General features: G+C 42.1%; 1 long non-coding RNA gene across 7 annotated transcripts in view; it reads right to left on the bottom strand.

Annotated features, from left to right (window-relative positions):
- LOC102155051 overlaps positions 1-21,995 on the bottom strand; it is a 28,206-nt gene extending 6,211 nt beyond the window's left edge. For 3 of the 7 annotated variants that reach the window (XR_005360511.1, XR_005360512.1, XR_005360513.1), the window contains exons 1-4: positions 21,851-21,995; positions 15,994-16,165; positions 15,745-15,904; positions 12,327-12,511 (exon numbers count right to left, since the gene is read on the bottom strand). This is a non-coding gene — a long non-coding RNA (uncharacterized LOC102155051). Of the gene's footprint in view, positions 1-12,326; positions 12,512-15,744; positions 15,905-15,993; positions 16,166-16,448; positions 17,587-17,606; positions 17,794-18,045; positions 20,277-21,850 lie in introns of those variants that run through there. The other 4 variants (XR_005360516.1, XR_005360514.1, XR_005360517.1 and 1 more) reach the window with 4 other exon arrangements.
- Positions 21,996-22,220: the final 225 nt, after the last annotated feature.

The raw sequence follows: 22,220 nt of genomic DNA, 5'->3' as shown, positions 1-22,220 counted from the left end.
CCCAAGTAAGTAAATGAGTTGTCTCACAAAAAATGGTTGTCAGAAGAAAGAAGTTGAGAAAGCTAAAGTTACAATGTACTTTGTGGACAGAAAGGAAAAACAGGTGCTGGAACTGGAGAGCGCTGGCCTGGCTGTGCTAGAGGAGTAACCAACCGGGGGACCCAGCGCGCGCTAATCATCGTCACCCATGAAATGAGGTATTAATTGCTCTACCCTATTCCATAGGGTAATAAGAGTCCAATGAGAAAAGTTTGCAGAAAAGACTTAAAGAATTATGAGCCCCATTTAAGTGTGAAATAAATAGCAGTGGTCTATCAGCAAGGAGTTTTAAACGAGATGTTCCACAGATGGAAGTTAGGTGGACAAGGATTCCTGCAATGGATTAACTACTACTAGGGAAGCAAGAGTAACTTAATACTACATCTATGACACAGCTCGCATCATGAAAGGGCTTCCTTCCTTCCCGTCTTTGCTACCCATCCCAGTCTTGTGTCAATCAACATCACATTGTCAAACTAGACATGGACAACAAGACACCTCCTAGAGTCCTGCTGGCAGTTGTAATCAGCAACCACTGATTATAAATATCATACATGTTCAAAATGACGTGTGTTCCAGGATATTTATCACAGCCTTGTTTATAACAACAGAAAAAGATCTATTACGGTTCAGTGTTGATTTAAAAACACAAGATACCTCAAAGAATGAAATTCTATGCCACAATTCCTAAGCTCTAAGAAGCTCTTTCTATACTGATATGACATCATTGCCAAAATACATGAAGTTTAAAAAAAAAAGGAACAGAATGGTGTGTGTGTAGTTTGCTACTATTTATATAAGAAAGGGAGAGGAAAAGAAGATACATGTGTGGGGGTTTTTGCTTGGATCCACAGAATATCTCTGAACATATACCCATGAAACAAAGAATGCTGTTGCCTCCAGGGAGAAGGACTAGACATGAATGAATTAATGAATGAATGAACGAACAGGAGACAGGTCGAGCGATAGATTATTCATTATATATCCCTAATGCCTTTTGAGTTTTGTCCCACATGAATGCATTTCCTAAAAATTTAAATTAAAAATAAAAGGCCAATGTAAAATACACGAGATGTGCTCATTGAAGAAAATTTCAAAGCAGCAAAATATACAGAGAAAATAAGTATGACTCCATAGTCTCATAACTGGAAATGCTTATTATTAATGCCTGATATATTTCTTTCCAGCTGGGTTTTTTTTTGCATATTTTGCATAACTTTGATCACTTGGCCTATAGATTTATATCCTATCCTAACATCATATCATAAGCATTTTCCCATAACACTAAAATGTTTAATGGATGATTTCTACTCCATCTGATGCAAGTAGCATGATTTAACTAGTACCCTCAAACATTTAAGCAGTGTTCAATTTGTGGTAATCATTTTTGGGCATTGATCTCTGTGGCTCTGATCATATCTGCAAGCTGAATTCCTAAAAATAGATTTACTGGCTGGAAGGATATGAATTTTTTTTCAGTTCCTTCATACAGATTGCCAGAGTCCCTCCAGACACTTGTACCAATTTACACCCTAGCAGCAATATACGAGAGCGCCCTTACACGATGACCCAGGGCTGGCTGATGTTACGGCAGGATGCCAATTCTAGCCATTCATTCTCCAGCTTTGGATCGGAAACCAATAGAAAGAACAAGCTTTCTGAGAGCCTGCCTGCAGGCATAAATTATACAAGTTTGCTGATTTCTAAAACATCTTCTCTGGATTCCTGAGGAAGGTATCCAGAATTGATAGATATTCATAAAGAATGACACTGTTCCAAGTATTTTTGGAAACACTTGCTGAAAGAAAACACTATTTCATAAGGCAACTTTCTCTACCTACAACCAACCACTCCCAGCTTTAAATGAAGCCACACAACTGTGCCTCAAAAGGATACCAACAGTACATGGATTTCAAGTGGTTTGAGAAGCCAGACTCCTGGTATGAACATGGCTACACCAATAAGGATCCATCTCCTGCTTCTCATTTTACATCTTCCCTCACTAAAAATCACACAAAAGCCAAAGGAGCATTTAATCTGCACAAAATGTAGTTTCTACAGAATTCAGAGATGGATATAACCCAGATTCCAAAGGGCATACAAAGGACACCCAGACTGGGGGTGCTTGGGTGGCTCAGTGGTTGAGTGTCTGCCTTTGACTTAGATCACGATCCCGGGGTCCTTGGTTTGAGTCCTGCATCAGGCTCCCTGTGAGGATCCTGATTCTCCCTCTGCCTATGTCTCTACCTCTCTCTGTGTGTCTCTCATGAATAAATAAATAAAATCTTTTTTTTAAAAACCCCCAGATTGGCTGAGGTTGGGCTGTGAATTGGGGGAAGGGAAGAGCAGAAGAAATAGGGGTGACAGGAATGCCCAGTGGGATAAATTTCAGAAAGTACCACCTAATTGACATGCTCAGAAGGTAAGGGCTATTTACAGGGACCAAGTGAACAGAACTGGTGACTTGGGCCCTCTGGGGCCCAACTGTCCCACTGCAGCAGACAGGAGAGAAGACGCACAGAGAATCACGGGCTGAGCCATGGCCAGTGGGAGTCCGTCTCCAAGGAACAGAGAGGCCGTCTGGACCCCTCCCCACACAGGATCTTCTAGCAAATAGTCGGCCCAGAAAACCCAACCCATTCTGTGGTGAATTACATGAATGAACAGCAACAACAAAAGCATTATTATTACCAGTCATTCCTGGAATATAGATAATAATACAGTTGCCCCTTGAGCAACATGGGTTTGAACAGCTTGGGTCCATTTATATGAGGTTTTTTTTTTTCCAATAAATTCAGCACAGTACACTCTAAATGTATTTTCTCTTCCTTATGATTTTCTTAATAACATTTTCTTCTCTCTAGCTGACTTTATTGTAAGAATACAGTATAGAATACATGTAGCACACAAAATATGCGTTCATCAATTGTTTATGTTATCAGTAAGGCTTCTGGTCAATAGTAGGCTTTCAGTACTTAAGTTTTTGAAGAGCCAAAAGTTACAAATGGATTTTTGACTGCCTAATCCCTCCATTGTTCAGTGGTTAATGTAGTAGTCATAGTATATATAACATCAGATAGATTATAAGTAGATAACAACGGCTATAATAATAATATAAAAAACTGGTTTGGGGTGCCTGGGTGGCTCAATCGATTAAGCATCTGCCTTTGGCTCAGGTCATGATCTCAGGGTCCTAGTATCAAGCTCCCCCATCTGGCTCCCTGCTCAGCAAGGAATCTGCTTCTCCTTCTGCCTCTGCCCCTCCCCTTGTTTGTGCTCTCTCTCTATATATATATCAAATAAATAAATAAAATATTTTTAAAATAATAATAATGTAAATAAATGGTTCAGCACCAACAGAGACTCTATAAGAAAAAATATGGTCAAAGGGCAGAAAAATCACTGATTTTCAAAAAATTCTCAATGAAATGTGGCTGGCAAAACTCAGGAAAGAATTAGAAAAAAATAGAACAAACATCACAGAAGCCTGATCACAGGAGTGAAGTGAACACAAAATAAAGAGGTACAAAAGGGAGAAGATGCTGCAAAAAACGTAAAAAGGGACATGATGGATTTGCCAAACTTGAATAAAGCCACAAAATGAAACAAGGAGTCGCAGCACCCAAGAGATATGAGCACAGATATAAAAGACAGGAGAGCCAATATTAGACTCCCTTAAAAAAAAAAAATAAAGTGAGCCAGAACAAGGAAGGAGAACAAATATTTAACAATACAACTCAAGAAAACTCTTCTGAAATAAAAGGCTTGACACTGCTAGCTGAAAAGGAATACTGTGGTCAGGGAAATCAACCCAGACGAGTCAACACTGACACATCTCCTTGGCAAAGCCATTGGACTTTAAAGGTAACTTTGATCTGGTGTTTAAAAGTTTGATTACAAGAGAGAGAAAAAAAAAACAGGTTGACTTCAGATTTCTCCCCGGCAAGGGTGTCGTCCACCCTTGACGACACCAGAGAGCTACCGAAAGCTCCCCAGGGAATCTCTGTCTCAGCCAAGAATTTTCTATTTATCCAAATAGTCCTCCAAGTATAATGACTGCAGACAAACAGTTGTGACCCTGCACACACCCCAGGATCACTGGCCTGCAGCCCTTTTTGAGGAAACTTCTAGAGGTAAATTGCAATCATGTGAGCTATGTCTGAGGTGCCAGAGCAAAAGAATTGGCTGAGTCTTACATACACACAGCTCCGAGCAAAAAAATGAAACACACACAGATTTGGATGACAGAGGAGAATATGAGTGTCATAAGCCCTGACGATCTAGGAACGATACAGGAACAAAAAAGTGGACAAGAGAAGACAAAGACAAAAGGCGGTGGATTAGGAAACATAATGTTACTGACCAAATTTAGGAGAAGTCTGAATTAAGGAGAAGAAAGGAAGGACAAAGGGACAGAAACACATTAGGTTTATTACATACTGGGAAATCATTAGAGACTGTAGAAAAATCGGGGCTAAGAGAATTATATAAAGCTATAATTAATTTTATGAAGGTAACAACTAGAACAAAAATACCAACCCTTCTAAATATCAGAACTACACACACACACACACACACAGCAAAGATCACAGAGTAAAATACTTAAGAAGGAGCAATTATAAATACTTGAGAAGAAGGACACATAAAATATGAAAAACTAAACCCAAACGGACCTATCTGTATGTAAATGAGTTTCAATCATTCTTGAGAGTAAAAGTTTTTCAGGTCATAGCACAAAGAAAATCCAAACTCCAAGCTGAAAAGAGGCAGATGTAAAACAAAGTAATTAAAAAAAAAAAAAAAAAGCCTGGGGGCTCCTGGGCTACTCAGTCAGTCAAGTGTCTGACTTTTGATAGTGGCTCAGGTCATGATCTCAGGGTAGTGAGATCGAGCCCAGCCCTGCGTGGGGCGTGGAACATGCTTAAGATTTTCCCTCCCCTTCTGCTCCTCCTCCCTCCTCACATTTACTTTCTCTCTCTCCCTCTCTTTAAAAAAAGAAAAAGAAAAAAGAAAAGCCTGGACAAAGGTATACCAAGCAAAGGCAAACAAAATGAAAGCCAGGTTTGTGATCTTAATATTAGACAAAGTGGAATTGAGGCCAAAAAGCATTACATGATTTAATGCTAAAGAGTGCAATTCACAATTAAAATATAACAGTTATGAATATGTATATATCCAATTACCTAGCAGCAATATTCCTAAAGCAGAAGTTACTCAGACATATAGAAAAGGAAGCAAAAACCTGCCAGCAGCAGAAGACTTTAACTCAATTCTCTCAGTCCGTGATAGAGTAAGTCAGCAAAACATACGGTAAATCGTTGGTCCTTTACACCCAGCCATGCCAACTCTGGGGTGTATCCTTCAGATATCCTTATGCCCACACAAAATGACATGGGCACAGGCCATTTAATTCAGCAATATTTACAAAGGTGTGACTCTCCTTCTCACCAATAAGGGACTAGTTAAATATTATGGTATAACAACTCAATGAGCTGTACCATAAAGAAAAAAGGGACGAGGGTCTCTATGTATTGATAGAAAGAACTCCAACTCCACTATAGGTTTAAGGGAAATAGAAAAATCACAACGTACTGAAAAGTGTGTGTGATATACTACCTGTGGTGTAAAAGAGAAATAAGAAGAGAATTTCACATTTGCTTTTATATATACATGAAGGGACTCTAAAAGGAGACCCAAGAAACTAGTACTAGTGGTTAGCTATGTGTGGTAGAGGGGAGGGGAGGGGAGGAAGTGAGCCAGGGAAAGGGGGGCACTTTTTACTGCAAACCACACACATACACACACACAGAGACACGTGCACGCGCGCGTGCACGCGCGCGCACACATACACATGCACACATACACATGCACACATACATACGCACACACATAGGCATCTGGCTATGAACATGACTGCATTACCCCTTTATTTAAAGGCCACAAAATCCTGTGTGCAAAAGGGCTCTCGGCATAGTTTCTATCTGCTAATAGATAAAAAGTAAAATCAATGTCAATGTAACCCTCTGCTTTGTTTATAAATACTTATCATTCCCCTCTGAAACGTGAGCGGGCCCAATTAAACAAGCTGTAGCAAAAAAGCCTGTGGCGTCCCCTTAACCCTGTCCCTAGAAAGCCAAGTCTTATTCTCGAGGCCTCTAATCCGGGCTGTACAATTTGGCTATGATTTGAACGGTAGCTAGCTCCAATTGAGATGTGCCGTCACTATAAAATACACTCCAAAGTTCAGAGGCTTTGGATTGGAAAAAAGAGTATAAAACACCTCGTTAATTTTTGACATTGATTACATGTTCAAATAATAATATTCTAGATATATTGGGTTAAATAAAGTATGTTATTTCAATTACTTTCACCTGTTTCTTTTTACTTTCTTAACTGGGCTGCTGGAACATTCACCATCACAAACGTGGTTCAGTGGGTGGCACTGCTTTTGTGGGGGAAACGTAAGCAAACAGGCTAGATGAGATCATGCTGCATAACAAGCAACCCTAGAAATCACACTGACTACGACAATGCTCATTTCTTAGTCCTAATACAGGAGCAATGTGAATCAGCAGGGGACTCTGCTTCTGCATCGGGTGAGGTACCCAGGCTGACAGAGGTGCCATCCCAACACATACGCTCCTAGTCACAGCAACGGTGAGAAGGGAGCTCAGTGAATCACACACTGACTCTCAAAGTTTCCTCCTGGAAGTAACACGCATCACCAGTGCTCATATTTCATTGGTCAAAGCGAAGCCCATGAAAATGTCTGATTTCATGGTGAGCGGAGAGGTGTGATCTTCTTACATGATGAGAAGAAAAAGACAGAAATACCTGATGACAGAAATACCTAATGAACCGCACACGTGACCAGTCATCTCACTGTATGTCCTATGCAAGGCTAAAGATGATGTCTACTCAGCCACAGGTGTTGATCCCAAATGACTTGATCCTGTTTTTTAGAGTTGACTTCCATTCAGAAAGAAAATAATTTGGGGGAATGCACAATGACATGAAGCCCTCCTAAGTCCTCTCATTTGACCTGCTAACACTTAAATACTTCCAGTAACTGGGGTGTCCACTCAATCAGAAAGAGATCCAATGCCATGTTTGGCAGCCTGTTTTTACAAATTTATGCTGAGCCGAATCTGCTTTGTGCTTTGGACGCTAATTCAGAGCCATGCAGTATATATTTCATCCACCTGTCACCAAAGAGCTTTCAAATATGTGGTGACATCTACCACTTCAGAAGCTCTCCGGGCTATCTCAACTGTTCCTTGTAAAATGGTGTCATATCTTCCCACTACCTTGGTTCTTGTACTAGAAGGCCCCCATCTCAGATAGGACATTGTGCATTCAGGTCCACTGCCATGTGCTTTGTCTGGGCCTAGCCACATCACATGCAAATAGAAGCTTTTTATGCGATTGCAGAGGTCTGCTCAGATCACATGATCTTCCCCTCTGTCAAAAGCATTGGACACATCTACACTGGGGCTACCTTCAGCCTGGGCCCCAGAGTGATAAAATGCACGGAGCAGAGACCCACAGACCCACAGCAGCACACCTAACACATAAGCGAGAAATCACTATTTGCTTCCGGATGCCACTGAGGTTTGAGTCTGTTTATTGCATGGGCAAAGCTTCCCAATACAAAAATAATCCCAGAGTGGCTGTGTTAAGAAAGGTTGGATTTTTACTATATGTCCCACTGGAAGGAGATTTTCTCCAAATGATACTTTGAACCGCAGTGCAATACCTAATTTTATTTATTTATTTTATGAATATTTATTTTATGAATATTTATATAGCAGTGACTATATGCCAAGAACTATTCTAAGCACTTTATGAAATTCATTTACTCAAGCTTCAGAGAACCCTATCAGGTGAGTTCTCTTATTATCCTCATTCACAGATGAGAAAATTGAGATAGAGAGAAGTCCAGATCACAAAGCAGGTAGGCACCAGAGTCAGAGTTCAGACCCAGGCTGTCTGGCCCCAGAGTCCATGTCCTTAACCACTACATTACGCGATTATCATAACCGTTAATATTTATTGAGTTAATTTACACTAAGCACATTCAATCTTACTTGATTCCCATAATAACCCCAGGAAGCTGAGAGAACTGAGGCTCAGAGATACAAAGTTACTGACCCAAGGTTACCGAGTGACCTTGATGGCAGTAAAGCCCATACTCTGCGGAGAAAACTCTTTTTCTGTAAAGAAGAAACTTCCGAATACTAATGGAGGCAATCAGATGAATTCTTTCTGTTCAAACCTGGCTGGGGGCACAGAAGAATCCACCAAATCTTACTACCTCTACATTTCCAAGAATTCTCTTTATGTGTATCACCGTCACTGTCACAGATAAATGTGGCTGTTGCTGGCTGTCTACCCAGGGGAGGCACTGTGCTAGGCTCCCTTGCCCCCATTAAGACTGGAGGAATAGGCTGGTGCTAATTAGGCCTGACCTGGTGACAGATGAAATAAACAAACACCGCCGTGGTTGGGGAGGCATCCAGCACCCCGGTCAGGTGGCTCTGGTTTTCACAAGATTGCACAGCAGCCAGCTGCCCCAGACGGTAGCAGGGACAGAAAACACAAGATTCCCATCCTCCTCCTATTATTATCTCCAGGGAGGGCCTCGGCATTAACAGAGCCGTGTGAAATGGACAATTCACACATCTTCCGAGTTTCCCAACAACATCGGTCCCCGCTGTTGCCACAGCCACCTCCAAGTCTTCTAGCAACAAGAAGAGTATTAGACACAGACCAGCAGGGAAGCTCATGCAAACAGGCGGTGTGCATGTGTGTGCATGCATGCACCACACACACACACACACACACACACACACTCCCTACAGTCCTTTATCCGCTCCCCAGAAATGGCAAGGGATATGGAAAAACAAGGAAAAAGGCAAACATTCGAGGAAGGGCTCCTCTTTCACTGGTGGGGGCTTCAGAAGAGCAGGTGACGTCTGCAGCCCAAGGTGACAAGTCAACAGCTCAGAGAAATCTCCCTTCTCCAGACTCTTTCGTCAGGGTCAGACAGACCGCTTCTGAAACCAGGTGGCACAAGGCCTTCCGAGACCTTGACCAGTACACTCACCACCTGCAGACAGAAGAGAGCCTGGGAGAACTAAGGCCCACCTTGATGCCTGCCCTCCTGGAGCCTCCTGGTCTCACATGAAGGCTCAGCCCCTCCCAAAACTCTGAGCTACTCTTGCCTTTAATTAGGGAAAATTAAGGAACTCTGGTCCCATACTCTGAGCGTTCAGACTTCAGACAGTTCTGCCCTGATGATGTACCCTAATTCCTAAAACTGAGTATTTTTCCCCATTGGCACCTATATTAGAGTTCTCCAGAGAAACAGAACAAATAGGATGCACACATACGTATCTATACGGAGAGATCCGTGATGAGGAACTAGCTTATATGGTTATGGAGGCTAAGTCCACCATCTGCCACCTGCAGGCTGAGGAACCAGGAAAGCCGATCGCATGGTTCTAGTCAGAGAACTGGGAACACGGACCATGTAAGTCGAGGTTCAAAGACAGGAGAAAACCAATGTTGCAATCGGGCAGACAGGAAGGAAGCAAAAAGGGTGAGTTCCTCCTTCCTTCACCTTTTGGTTCTTTATGCAAGCCCTCAAAGGATTAGATGATGCCCAGCCACATTGGGGAAGGCAATCTATCTTGCTGAGTCCACCAACTCAAATGCTAATCTCATCCAGAAACATCCTTACAGACACACCCAGAAATAATATTTGATCTGGGCATCCTTCACCCCATCAAGGTGGCATATCATATTAACCATGACAACACTTATACCCCAGCCTCTGGCCCCCAGACACTGTTGGATAAACTGCACCACCAGTTCCTCCAGGTTGGAGACCCACTGTGTTTTTGCCAAGCTCTCCTCTCAAGGCCAAGTTCCTCGTCATAGAAATCCACCTGATTACTTCTTGCTGAATCACTGGTTGCCTGCCAGTCATTGTCATTTTATTGGGTCCTGGGGAAGCACATTTCATACTGTAATAAAACTTTGAGGTTACATGTCCCCCACCAAACCCTAGAGTCTCTAGAGCAAGGGCCATGTAGGTTCTGGGTCTTATTCATCTATGTATCCCTAACACCCAGCCTCCCCGGACGCCTCCAGCAATTAGTTACTGAATGAGCCCCCTTCACCAGCCATGGCAGTCCGGCATTCCCAGCTGGGTGGCCAAGATGCAAAAGGTTGGAAGGTTGAGGTTGGCTCAGGAGAGTTACCATCAGAAGGCAAAAGACACACCTGCCTCACAAAGCCCAGCTGAAAGAGACTATAAGTTTTGCCATTTCTGTCACCGTTGCTATGGGAATAGAATGCCTCATATGTGGCGCATCCATGTAAGTGGAATATTTCTTACAAGCATCATCCTGAGTAGAATTTCCACCCCTGGGCAGCATCTGATGCCGTTATAATTATAGGCCCTTAAATCTCAAAAAGGGGGGACACATCTCCCCCCCCCACTCTTCTGCTCTCTCCTTTTCCCCCTCAGTCTGGTCCCCTCATCTCTGTCTCCCTTCCTCTCCAGCCTAAATGCTCAGATAACTAACTGGCTTCTCTGAATCTTCTTTCATAAAGATCAGCATCTGATCTGTGCAGAGGAGGTAACAAAATCACCACCAGGTCTGGGGGACATTGCAGGCAGTTTTATCTGCTCCGTAACAACAACGGAGGCGATGCTAACATAGCTGCCCTCACTAGCTACGGCCTGGGTGGTGGACAGGTGCAGAGAAGGGAGGAAGCAAACAGTCACGGAGCAGCTACTTGGCGCTACTCTTTCCAGCGGTGTATTTTCTTATTCACGTAGCAAGTCCAGGCAAGAAGTATTACTGCCTCCATTTTTATGGATGAAGCAACTGAGCCCTAAAGATCTCAGGTAACAAGGTATAAAGAAAGCCAAGACTTGAATTTAACTTAGAGTCTTTGTGTCCCCATCGGGTACTCTTTCCACGAAGCTTGAGTTGCCTCCCACAAGTAATGAGGGAGGAATATCCCCACCAATACTTTCCCCTCCCATTCCCCTTCCATTCCATCTTCGGATCTTCAAATTCGGTGCCTTCGGTTTAACCTCTGGCCTCCCTCCTTCCTTCCCTCTGTATTGCTGGGATAGCCAAGGGTTGGGAAGGCAGAAAGTGAGGGGGAAAGGATTGGCCACACCATGTTATGGGTTCCCTGGTCCTCATTTATTGGCTGGTGTGAGGTCATGTTTCCAACCCACCTGCCGTGTCTGGGAGGTTTTGATGGACACTCTGTACTATTTGGGGGTCCCTGCCTCCCCAGCCCCATTCTCTTGTTCTGGTCCCTGTTTCTGCTCTGCCCTATCTAAAGGCTAAGATTCTCAAAGTGTAGTCCCAAGGCAGCAGCCTCAGCATCACAGAAGAACTTGTTAAAAAGACACATTTTCGGGGCGCCTGCGTGGCTCAGTCGGTGAAGCATCCTACTCTTGGTCTTAGCCCAGGTCATGATCTCAGAGGTCATGGGATCAAGCCCCATGTGGGGTTCTCCACTCAGCAAGGGATCTGCTTGTCGCTCTCCCTCTGCTCTTCCTCCTGCTTGCTCTCTCCCTCTCTTTCAAATAAATAAATAAAATCTTTTTAAAAAGATTTTTTAGACCCTACCCTGGACCCAGTGAATCAGAAGCCCTGGAGGAGGGGCTTACCCCCCAGCAAACTGTCTTTTAACAAGTGCTCTAAGGGTACCTGGGTGGCTCAGTGGTTGAGCGCCTGCCTTAGGCTCAGGGCCTGATCCTGGGGTCCTGGGATCGAGTCCCACATCGGGCTCCCCACAGGGAGCCTGCTTCTCCCTCTGCCTGTGTCTCTGCCTCTCTCTCTCTCTCTTTCTGTGTCTCTCATGAATGAATAAATAAAATCTTAAAGAAAATAAATAACAAGCACTCCAGGTGATCCCCCAGCACTCCCAGGTTTGTGAGCCCCTGATTTTAAAGGCTGTTGTCCTGCCCAAAGAGCACAGCCCTCCTTTCAGCCCTCCCTCCACCCCTTTATTTCCCACAGGACCCAGTTTGAGAGGGGTGGCATTTCGGTGGCAGGTGAGATTTAAACACTGCTAAAACTGACATTTTTCCTCATTTCCGGTTCTGTCAGATACCTGATTGCAATTTTATAATACTCCAGAGGCCCCACCCTCGGCAAATACCGATTCAAAGTAAGAACAGATTATTTTAAAATGGTTGTTGGCACATTGATGGCACTGGCCGGTTTTTACTGACTAATTAATCCTTATTTGACCTGAATTAGTGCCTAATCCATGTAAAATGATGGAGATTTGCTGGAATGCAGTAAATTTGAGAATTAAAAACGAAGGCATGGAGGAGTGGATTCAGCATCAGACCATCGTGAGGATTAAAGTGCTTCTTCAACTGGTACATTATTTGAAGTTTGATTTTTCCTGCTTTCTCCTCCTCACACACCTCCTTCAAAGAAGAAAAAAAAAATTACCAGAAGACACAAGCATATTGTCTCCCCTTCTCCCAAATAAAGGTAAACTGACAGCGCTTTCAATGAAAGGCTCTGCATGATTGGAATTAAATGTCAAATACGATTTTCTGTTGGCAATTCAAAGTGTTGGTGTCAAAACCATAACTGACAGTACGACTGCAGATTAGGATCTGTCTGGAATGGCAGCATCACACTGCGGGAAGGTTTATGATTTAGTAGATTAACACAGTTCTCTTCACGCTACCACTTAAGAGATAATTTGTTCAAGCAGGAGCCGATTAGATTGTGGCTGCCCACGAGCAGGACCCCCTCCCCGAGGCTCTGTCAGGCATCTGATGGCACACCCTGCCCCCCGTGGGGTCTGCCATCATTACGGGTGACAGGCAGCAGAGGTGAGTGGCCACAGCTGCCAGCAGCCCGGCTGTCAGGAGCCACCAGTGACGTCTGCTGGCGATATCTCAGGGAAAATGGAGTTCCTATTGATCCAACCAATATGAAATGGCCTTCCAGGTTGGAGATTTGATTTATTTAGCTTCTGTGCCTCAGGTGGGATGGAGGGAGGGGTGGGGGAGGAGGGGCCTGCTTCCTGGCAGGTCACTGATTCATGCACTCCACCACTAGGTTTCTTGCAGCTCTAGAAAAGACATGGAGTTCAGAGCCCAGAGAGGTTAGGAGAATGGCCCAAGATCACAGAGCTTGGGAGGAGAGGGAAGCGTAGTTCATATCGCTTGAGACTCACAAAGTGAGAGACACCGTCTCAGGCATTTTTATCTCCAATGCCTTGAGTAATAGTCACAAAGACTTTGATGTTCTTAGGAACCCCCTAGGTTAGGGGTGTAAGTAATGTGCATAGGCCACAGCAGGTGCACGGCAGACACGGGTTAGGGCTAGGTATCTAATTCCCCACCGGTGCTCTCTGCAACATCTCGCAAAGTATCCCTAGAATAAATATTCCAACTGAAAAGGGGATAAAGGGGCTTTGGAAACTGTGCTTCCATCTTGCACGCATTGCATGTCATTTCTGCCGAGCGACAGTCCATAGGACCCAGATAATAAAATAAATAAAATGGATGTTCTGTGTCTTGACCGGCCATAAATTGTAACCAGTCCTCTGCAAGCCTGATTTAAGAGTTTCATCTCGCACAGACCATGTTTGCTCTTCCTTTTTTTCCCCCCTTTTGTCCCCACTTCTAGGCAAGAAGGAAAAACAGTGGAAGCCGTCAGTTCAGAGCAGCATTTATATTATCCAACAATGGCAGGATGTGACAGCATAGGAGCCTCACAAGATGATGTTGAGACTCTGGTTTTAGAATGTTTACTCTCTTCTGGGTGAACTCTGACATCCAAATGCATTAATGCAGTGCCATTTGCAACTCTCATGCCAATCTCTATCCTTGTACGTATCAGAATTTTAATGCCTGCTTCCCTGTTTGAGTTATGGTAATTTATTGTAATAGTGTATTTTGACCTTTTCAGTATTTTGTATTTTTATTGGATAGCTGTTTCACCTCTTCCCTGGAGGGTTAGCCAGGCTGAAAATGAGAGAGAATGGTAAGACCAACCAATCAAAATACAGAATATTAAAAAGGTCAACACACAAGAGCAAACTACTAATTTGGCAAACACAAACATGAAAAGAATGAAAGCTCCAAACAGCATGGTGGCCAGAGCAAGAACGAGTGGTCAGGAGAAAGCTAAAGCCGTCCTCTCAACTTACAGCAGAGCAGTTAGTTCAACCACTGAATGTCAACTAGGCCATCTTCAGAACCAAAAAAGGGTAGAAAATCAGGGCAAACTCCAAACAGTGTAAATTGTACTACTCTTTCTGTCTCTACTGGTCAATGCAAATGGCAAAGCAATGTGATGGGGTCTTAAAGTCCGAGCCCAGAGATGCCAGGGCACTTGCAAATATAACACACAAGAGCCAAAGGATGCACCAACTATAACATTTAACCCTCCACCTGCAGGGAGATGAATGTGTCAGGAGTCTGGAACTGAGGTTATCTATTTTTCTTTTGAAACTTTCTAGGAAGGCAATTCTTCAGTCTCCCTAATTGATTCTTTCCAGTTGAACTATATATTAATTAAATAATAATAATAATAATATCTTGACAATCAAGATTAATACAAACATTAAAAATCATAATTTTATGTTATTTATTTTAACATAAATTTCATGTTAAAATTGTTAAAGCAATTTTATGTTATGTTCTGTTTTAACATAAAATTCATTTAACATCAATTTAACATCAATTTAACATGAATTACCCTTCACAATCCCTTGGAAACAGCATGGAAAGCCTAACTTTTGCAAAATATTCAGAGGACCTAAGATAAGTACTTCTCTAAATTCTTTTAAATTCCAATCTTTTCTGCTTTCTGCTTGATCTTCATTTTCTATGATTCAGTTGGTTGATTTCCTATCATTGAATTGTAGCTCATGAGATCCTTGTTTGTTGAGGTTTTCAAGCAATATGAGCCATTCTACTACATACATCACTTTCGTCAACTTCATGAAATCCTGTGTTGCTTACACATTGTGCAATTTCCATTTGCTTTTGATTCACACTCTGCTGCCAAAACATCTGAAAATCATCTGCAAAACTGGCCAAATAGTGATGTCATACAGGTTTGTGTTGAGCAGAGTTATATTTGAGTCGGGTCTAATTTTTAAAGTCTGCCAGCGAATATTTAATGACTGTACATTCCCTCTGTGAATTTTTAGCTACAGGTACTCTGATAATGAAAACTCAAGCACATGGACCTCAGACTTACCTAGGTGCAAACCAGAATATTTCCAATATAAAACATTCCATAACAGGTATTAAAAAGGGATTGTTGGAAGTATATCCAATTATTAACACTTTGTTGTCTGACTCTTATGAATGGCTGCCCAAGCAAGTTACATTGTAGGATAAGAAGTTGGGGCTAGAACCACATTGTAGATTTGCAACGACCATTCATTAAGAGTATTTCATATGTACCATACTCAGATTACACTTCTAAATTTAAAAACACTTAAAAATATGGCACATGATCCCTGTTTTCAAAAAAACGATCCTTTATTAAACATTTACTATGTACCCCAAACTGTACTTTGCATTTTATATGCATTATATTATTTAACTCTTATCATAGCCCAAGAGAAAGATAACAATACCTACAAGTTATAGGTACTGAAATAAGACCCAGACATTGAGCAACTTACCTGAGATGAAATATGTAATTAGTGGCAGAGGCAGAGCTCAATTCTGACTCCAGGCCCACACTTCTATGCACTCCATCACAGGACATAGAAAAGGCATCCAGAAGAATTAAGCTATGTGGTGAGACTGTAGTATCTTTATTCCCGTCTTTGTCCACATTTTCTAAATTAAAAGTGACTGCTTTTTAGAATCAGAGGGGGAAAAAAACTAGTTTTTATTAGAAGAAGTTAAGGTTAGAGACTGGAAATCACCTTATTGTTTGTGGCTAAAGGAAAAAACTTTGCAGAGACAAGGGGAAGAAAGTCTGGCCGAGTTTCAGCTTCAGGGAAGATTCCCAGCTGGCAAGGAGCCTTCAGATGGAGGGTATGGCACGTCCTGTAAGTTCCTCTGACAAGGACACTGCCCACTCCACCTACTGAGGAACTTGAAAGAAATGACAATATGTGGTGGAAAAGAACATTGATCATAGTCAGAGACAAGGCCACCCACCACAACCTATGAAGGCCTATCTGCCTCCCTGTCCCCTCATCCCCTGGGTCCCACCTACTGCTCAGTCCTCTCCTCTGCTGTGAGGCCAACTCTGGCTCAAGCCAGAGCACTGAGCACCATGGGAGAATGACTACCATCTCCAAGACCTCAATTCCCCAAAGGGGGCTCCATCTTCCCACAGGCCTCCCGGAGACTGCCCAAGGCTGCCCCAGCTTACCTGGACCCCCTGAAGGCACCCGTGGTCTAGCCCTGCTCAAGCTGCACTCCACAGCACAGCCAGCCACAACAGTGAGCTTTCTGGAGCTCAGTGACACTGCCAACCCAACGCCTGAGCCATCCCCGGTACCAGCCACCACCTCCCATCAGACAAGCTCTCCATTCAATATCAGCCTATTCCCGACTGCTTCACTCAGGCTTCACACTGGGTGTTACAGGGAGCTGAGATTCTGATCTCCTAGCTGCCACAGTGTCAGGTGAGCCCTGGACCCTTCTTTGTCTCAAGCAAGTTGAGTGTACGAGATAAACAGGACCACCCTGCAAATGTCAGGGCATGCAAAATTTGAGGAGCACTGACTTTGAACCACCCTGGTGGGTTTTCTTTGTGCCCATACACCATCTCCTTCCAACCTGGTTCATTTTAGACCTCCTGACCTCTTGCTTCATCCCTGGTATCTAAAAAATTATAAACAATGGCATTGTTTGTTTACTGTCTGTCAGTCATTCTTCTGAATGCTTTACATTTATATAGCTATGACAGGAATTATCACTTCTCTGGGCCTCTTCTGCTGCTCTGGACCCCTGAAAAACGGGGACAGTGGCAATTTCTCTGAGACCCCTTACAGTCTTCTTGGGAGCTCCAGGGATTACTGCAGCCTCCTCTCCCTACATGGCTTGAGGGTATGGGCACCTTTCAAGAAAACAGTCTAGAAACGGAAAGGAACACTTTCTCCAGGATGTTGTCTTCAAATCCTTAACCCAAAAGAAATTGTTGGAATTTCTAGTAGAAGTGAGATTATAGGAGGAAGAACAGACATCTTGCTGGAAGAAGCAGGTTGGTAATGAAATGGAACCCTAGACTGGTAGATGGAATTGTGGAAGATGAGCCAGTTGGAAAATGAAGTTCAACAGTAATAAATCAGCTTCAGGAAATTGTAATCACAGACCCAGGTCCAGAAACATGATGGTGTGCAGTAGAAAAGAACACTGACCAGAGTCAGAGACAGAGACAAGGCCACCCACCACATCCTATGGAGGCCTATCTGCCTGCCTGTCCCCTCATCCCCTGGACCCCACCTGCTAACCAACAGCTAATATATAGTATTTATTCAAGGAAGATGATTCCAGAATAAGGAATGAGAGTTACTGTAACACATACCATTTCTTGGAGCTCCCAGTACCCCTAAAACAAGAGCCATTCTTCTTTTTCAATATATGCCTGCTGTTCACAATCTCTTGGGTTATCATCAAATGGTTTCCATTTACTTCAAATGACATTTTTTCTGCCTTGAGGCTTTACCTATCAGCACTCGGTGTTGATATCCATTGCTGTGGTGTCACAACAGCTACCAAACCATGCACAGGGGTGACAAGCACAGCCTGTCATCCTCACCCAAAAGTAGCTCAGCATACACCCTTTGCAAACATTGGTTTAAAAAATTTTTCAATAAAAAATAAGATAAATATCAAGTCTTATCTCTGGTGAATCATGGATTCTCCCCCTACCACACACACACACACACACACACACACACACACACAAACACACACACACACCTTTTTCCAGGCTAAATCATTTGTGATCATTATTTCTTTACCTTGACTCTTCTGGTAATAGATCATCAAATCAACTTTTGTTCTAGGGATTTTTTTTCAGCTAGTTGACACCTCCAGGCCCAGAGGTACTGAGCTTGACAGTAAGGATCTTTTTCTTTATATTAATATAGCACCTTACTCTAGAGAGAGTTAAGCATTTGCAAATACCAACTAATTATTTATCACAGGTATTTCAGGGAATTAGACAGCTCCAAGTTACAGAAAAAAGTAAAATCAATAACTGTTTCTTACGTGATTACTGTCCATGCAATGCTTATGCATTTCCATGCATTAGTCATACTCCAATTATGGTCTAAAGTAACTACTGACAAACCAAGAGCTAGTAGTATAATTATAGGAGGTTTTACAAACAGTATGTGGAAGAAGACTAATAGATTGAGGGTCAGAAGCCCAGGGGGGTCTGTGAGCTTATACCATGAATCTCAGTTTTCTCATTTGTAAAATGAGAAAGTTGTTGCTCTCTTAAGTCAGCAATACTGAGCTTATTCTAAGTCATGTGGGCACTCTGCTCCACAAGCAGGCCTACATCAGGAGTGAGGGAGACAGATGAACATTTCCTTTATGCAGAGAGTTGGTTGCTATCTTTCTCTTGCCCCTCTAAATCAAGGCCAATTCCTGTCTTTACTTCTCTAGGAAGATTTCTCTGACTCCTCTGGAATGCAGTGAACTTGCCCCAAATGAACCCTGATACTATTTTTTTAAAGATTTTATTTATTTATTTATTTAAGAGAGAAAGGGAGAAAGAGAGAGCACGAGCAGGGGAGAGGCAGAGGGAGAGGGAGAAGCTGACTCCTCACTGAGCAGGGAGCCCAATGTGGGCCTCAATCCTAAGACCTGAGCCAAAGTCAGACAGTTAACCAACTGAGCCACCCAGGTGCCCCAATCTTGATACTACCTTAATACTGTATACCAGCAGGGATCATATACTGCTGTGTATTTTTCTTGTTGTTCTTTATAGCTTGTCCAGCAAACTAAATTGTAAGCACTTAATGGAAGTGCTTAGGTTTTCAAATCCTAATTTCCCCTAAAACAGAGCATAAACCCAGAAGGGAAGGAATCCTTTGTTATATTTTTTAATCCTTTGTTATTTTACCTGTTTATGTCACTAGTAATGAATTAGGAAAGAGGCCCTTTATGAATATCTAGGGTCCCAGAACATATAATTATGTCAATAGGCTCTCACTTCCACCAGGCAACTTATATGTAAGCCAAGACTTAATTTTAGTCTTATTTTCCCCATTCTTTTGTCTCTTTCCTGCTCTTTCCCTCTGCTTCCCTCTAAGTGTGCCAGCATTACCACCATGATGTCCTTTTCTTTGAAATTCCTCCTTAAAACATCCCTGCATGAATAAGCAAGGGGCAAATGGTGTTACCAAACTGATAGGAAATCTCAGACCAAGACTTCAAACTGCCATGGAAGAGAAAATCATCACACATTAAAAATAGAACTTGGAGAGAAAAGAACATGAACCTTCTTGCTTCTCCCCAGGGTGAAGAGCTATAACTCCTCCTCATCAAGAAGATGGCAGACCACTGGGTATTTCTGAGGACTATGTCTTACTCCAGACCTAATAAATAGAAAAGTGAGAAGGGACAAAAGGGATGAGTTCTACCTATTTTCTCAGTAAAGAATACCTAGAGAATTCTGCTTCTGGCAATATGGTGCCCCAAAATACTCTGAAATAGCCTTCTACCACAAAATAGTCAAATGATGGAAGAATTACAATGAAAGTAAATGCATTCCTGGGCTCACAAGAAAATAAGTAAAATCCTCAAGGGCAAAAAAAAAAGGTTTTATAAACATCACATCACACATCCAAGCAAACACCAAAGTTGAGTTGCCTTGGGAAAATGTCGATTCCAAGAATCTAGAATTTTGGAAATGAACATCCACTCCTAAGAGCATAGGAGACTGAGCTTGGCATCCAAGCAATGCAGGAAAGGAGAAGCTAAGAACCCTACATTAACCAGAGTATCCCAGGGACCACACTCTTAATCAAAGGAAGGGCCAAGAAGGAAAAGGATATAAACATGTTAACACATTACACAAGTTAGATAGAACATATAAATGTTGTTCTCTAGAACACATGCACTATTTACAAAAAAATAGATATGTACCAGTCCACAAACAACTCTAAAAATATTTTCAAGAATTGGGTATCGTGCATACCATATTCTCTTGCTACAGTACAATTGAGATAGAAATCAATTTTTAAATTAACTTAAAATAACAATTAATTTGTAAATTTGAAAACATACTTCTCCATAACTCATGAATCAAAATTAAAATGATAGAAATGTTTAAATATTTATAATTAAATAGAATGAAAATACTATGTATCAAAACTTGTGGCATACAGATAAAGGAATATGTAGAAGGAAATCTATATTCTTTTTTTAAAAGATTTCTCTATCTATCTGAAAGACAGAGAGTGTGCAAGGGGTAGGGACAAAGGGAGAGAGAGCCTCAAGCAGACTCCATGCTGAGTGCAGAGCCTGATGCAGGGCTCAATCCCATGATACTGAGATCACGACCTGAGCCAAAACCAAGAGACAGATGCTTAACCAACTGTGCTACCCAGGCACCCTGGAAATCTAAACGCTTAAATTCTGACCTTGAAAAGGCAAGGCTAAAAATTAGTGTATTAAATTTCCAACTTCAGAACTTGGATGGTGTGGAAGGTAGGCAGACAAGAATATAAATCTAAAAAGAGTGAAAGAAAAGGATGACAAAAAAATAGACATTAATGCAATAGAAAACAAAGATAAGTAAAAGGAACGAACAAATCCAAGAGTTGATTGTTTGAAAGGATCAATAAAATACACAAATTTCTGATGAGGTGTAATGAGGCAGAAAGAGAGAAGTCACAAAGAAATAATAGAAGAAATTTTCTAAATGACATAACTAAGGATAGAACAGGAGATAAAAAGATAATACAAGAGTATTATGAAAAACTAAATTGGGATCATTCCAGAAAAGCTAAACGAATTCAATACTTAAAATCCTATTTATGTTCATCTTCCCCACTTCATTCATTCAAATCAATTCAGAGCAATTAAAATCTTACTGTAATGTCACATAGCCACCTGATTCCTTTCCTTCTGGATCCACTCAACCTTGGCCAAAGTAAGTGCATTTGAGGTCTAGGTTTCTTTTTCAGCATTTTCACAGACGGAGAAATTGCCCACAGGAACATTAACACCTTCAAAATGTGATTATTCCAATCTCTCGAATGTCTGATCTTTCCAGAATTTCAGGGAATCATAAGGAAACAAAATAGCATGAGGTCTGTTTCCAGAATATTGAGGAAAATCACTTAATACCCAAACCAAATATGACCATGAGAGTAATTTATAATCTTAACATCAGTTCCCAACCAGATATGTCTCCTAAACCCAATATCTCATATAATCTAGATCCATGCTGCTATCACCCATCGTAAGTAAGGAGCTCATATTCGTTCAACATAAACAACAACAATAAACCAAAGGAATGTAAAGGAGTAACAAAAGAATTCCCACATGGTTCAGCTTTTCCAGCATGGCAATCAAGCCATGCCAGGTGGTCAAAGTCCACCACCTACAAAGTTAACACTCGTTTAAAGAAAGAATCTCATCGAGACACCAGATTTGCGCTAAGAAAACACCTCTTGGAAAGTGAATAAAGGACCAGTCCACCATGTCCTTCCTCAAGACTTTCTTTTAAACTCACTCAATAAAACTTATTTCCCTCAACAATTTGTGTATGACTCCCTCTGTTCTGTCCCAACCCTGAACACTTGGCACCTGAACAGGGCTCCGCCTGGTAACATAGTGGCTAATCTCCATCAAAACCGGTGGCCTCGCATCCTCCCCTAATCCCGGGAACATGCCAGACCCCTCCTTCTGTATTTCTCCAATTCTGAAGGCTCTCATTTGTGCAACATTTCAATTTCTATGGTGACTGCATCTTCCTTCCATTCTAGAATGCCTTAGCTTTGTCCCATATTGTTTGCCTCCAAGGAGAGCACCCCCCTTCGTTTCCAAATTTCCCCAGCTGGAGTAACTACCCACTTAAAAATTTTCTGAATGTCAGCTGCCTCTGGGAAATTTCCCAAACTGGCTCCCAGTAATGTCATAAGGTCCAAAATCCCGTAACTCTTGTCTTCTTTCAACA

Source organism: Canis lupus, chromosome 6 (genome assembly GCF_011100685.1).
Source record: "Canis lupus familiaris isolate Mischka breed German Shepherd chromosome 6, alternate assembly UU_Cfam_GSD_1.0, whole genome shotgun sequence".
Lineage (NCBI taxonomy): Eukaryota > Metazoa > Chordata > Mammalia > Carnivora > Canidae > Canis > Canis lupus.
The sequence above is the reverse complement of the archived record's forward strand: the minus strand, read 5'-3'. Positions and strand labels throughout refer to the sequence as shown.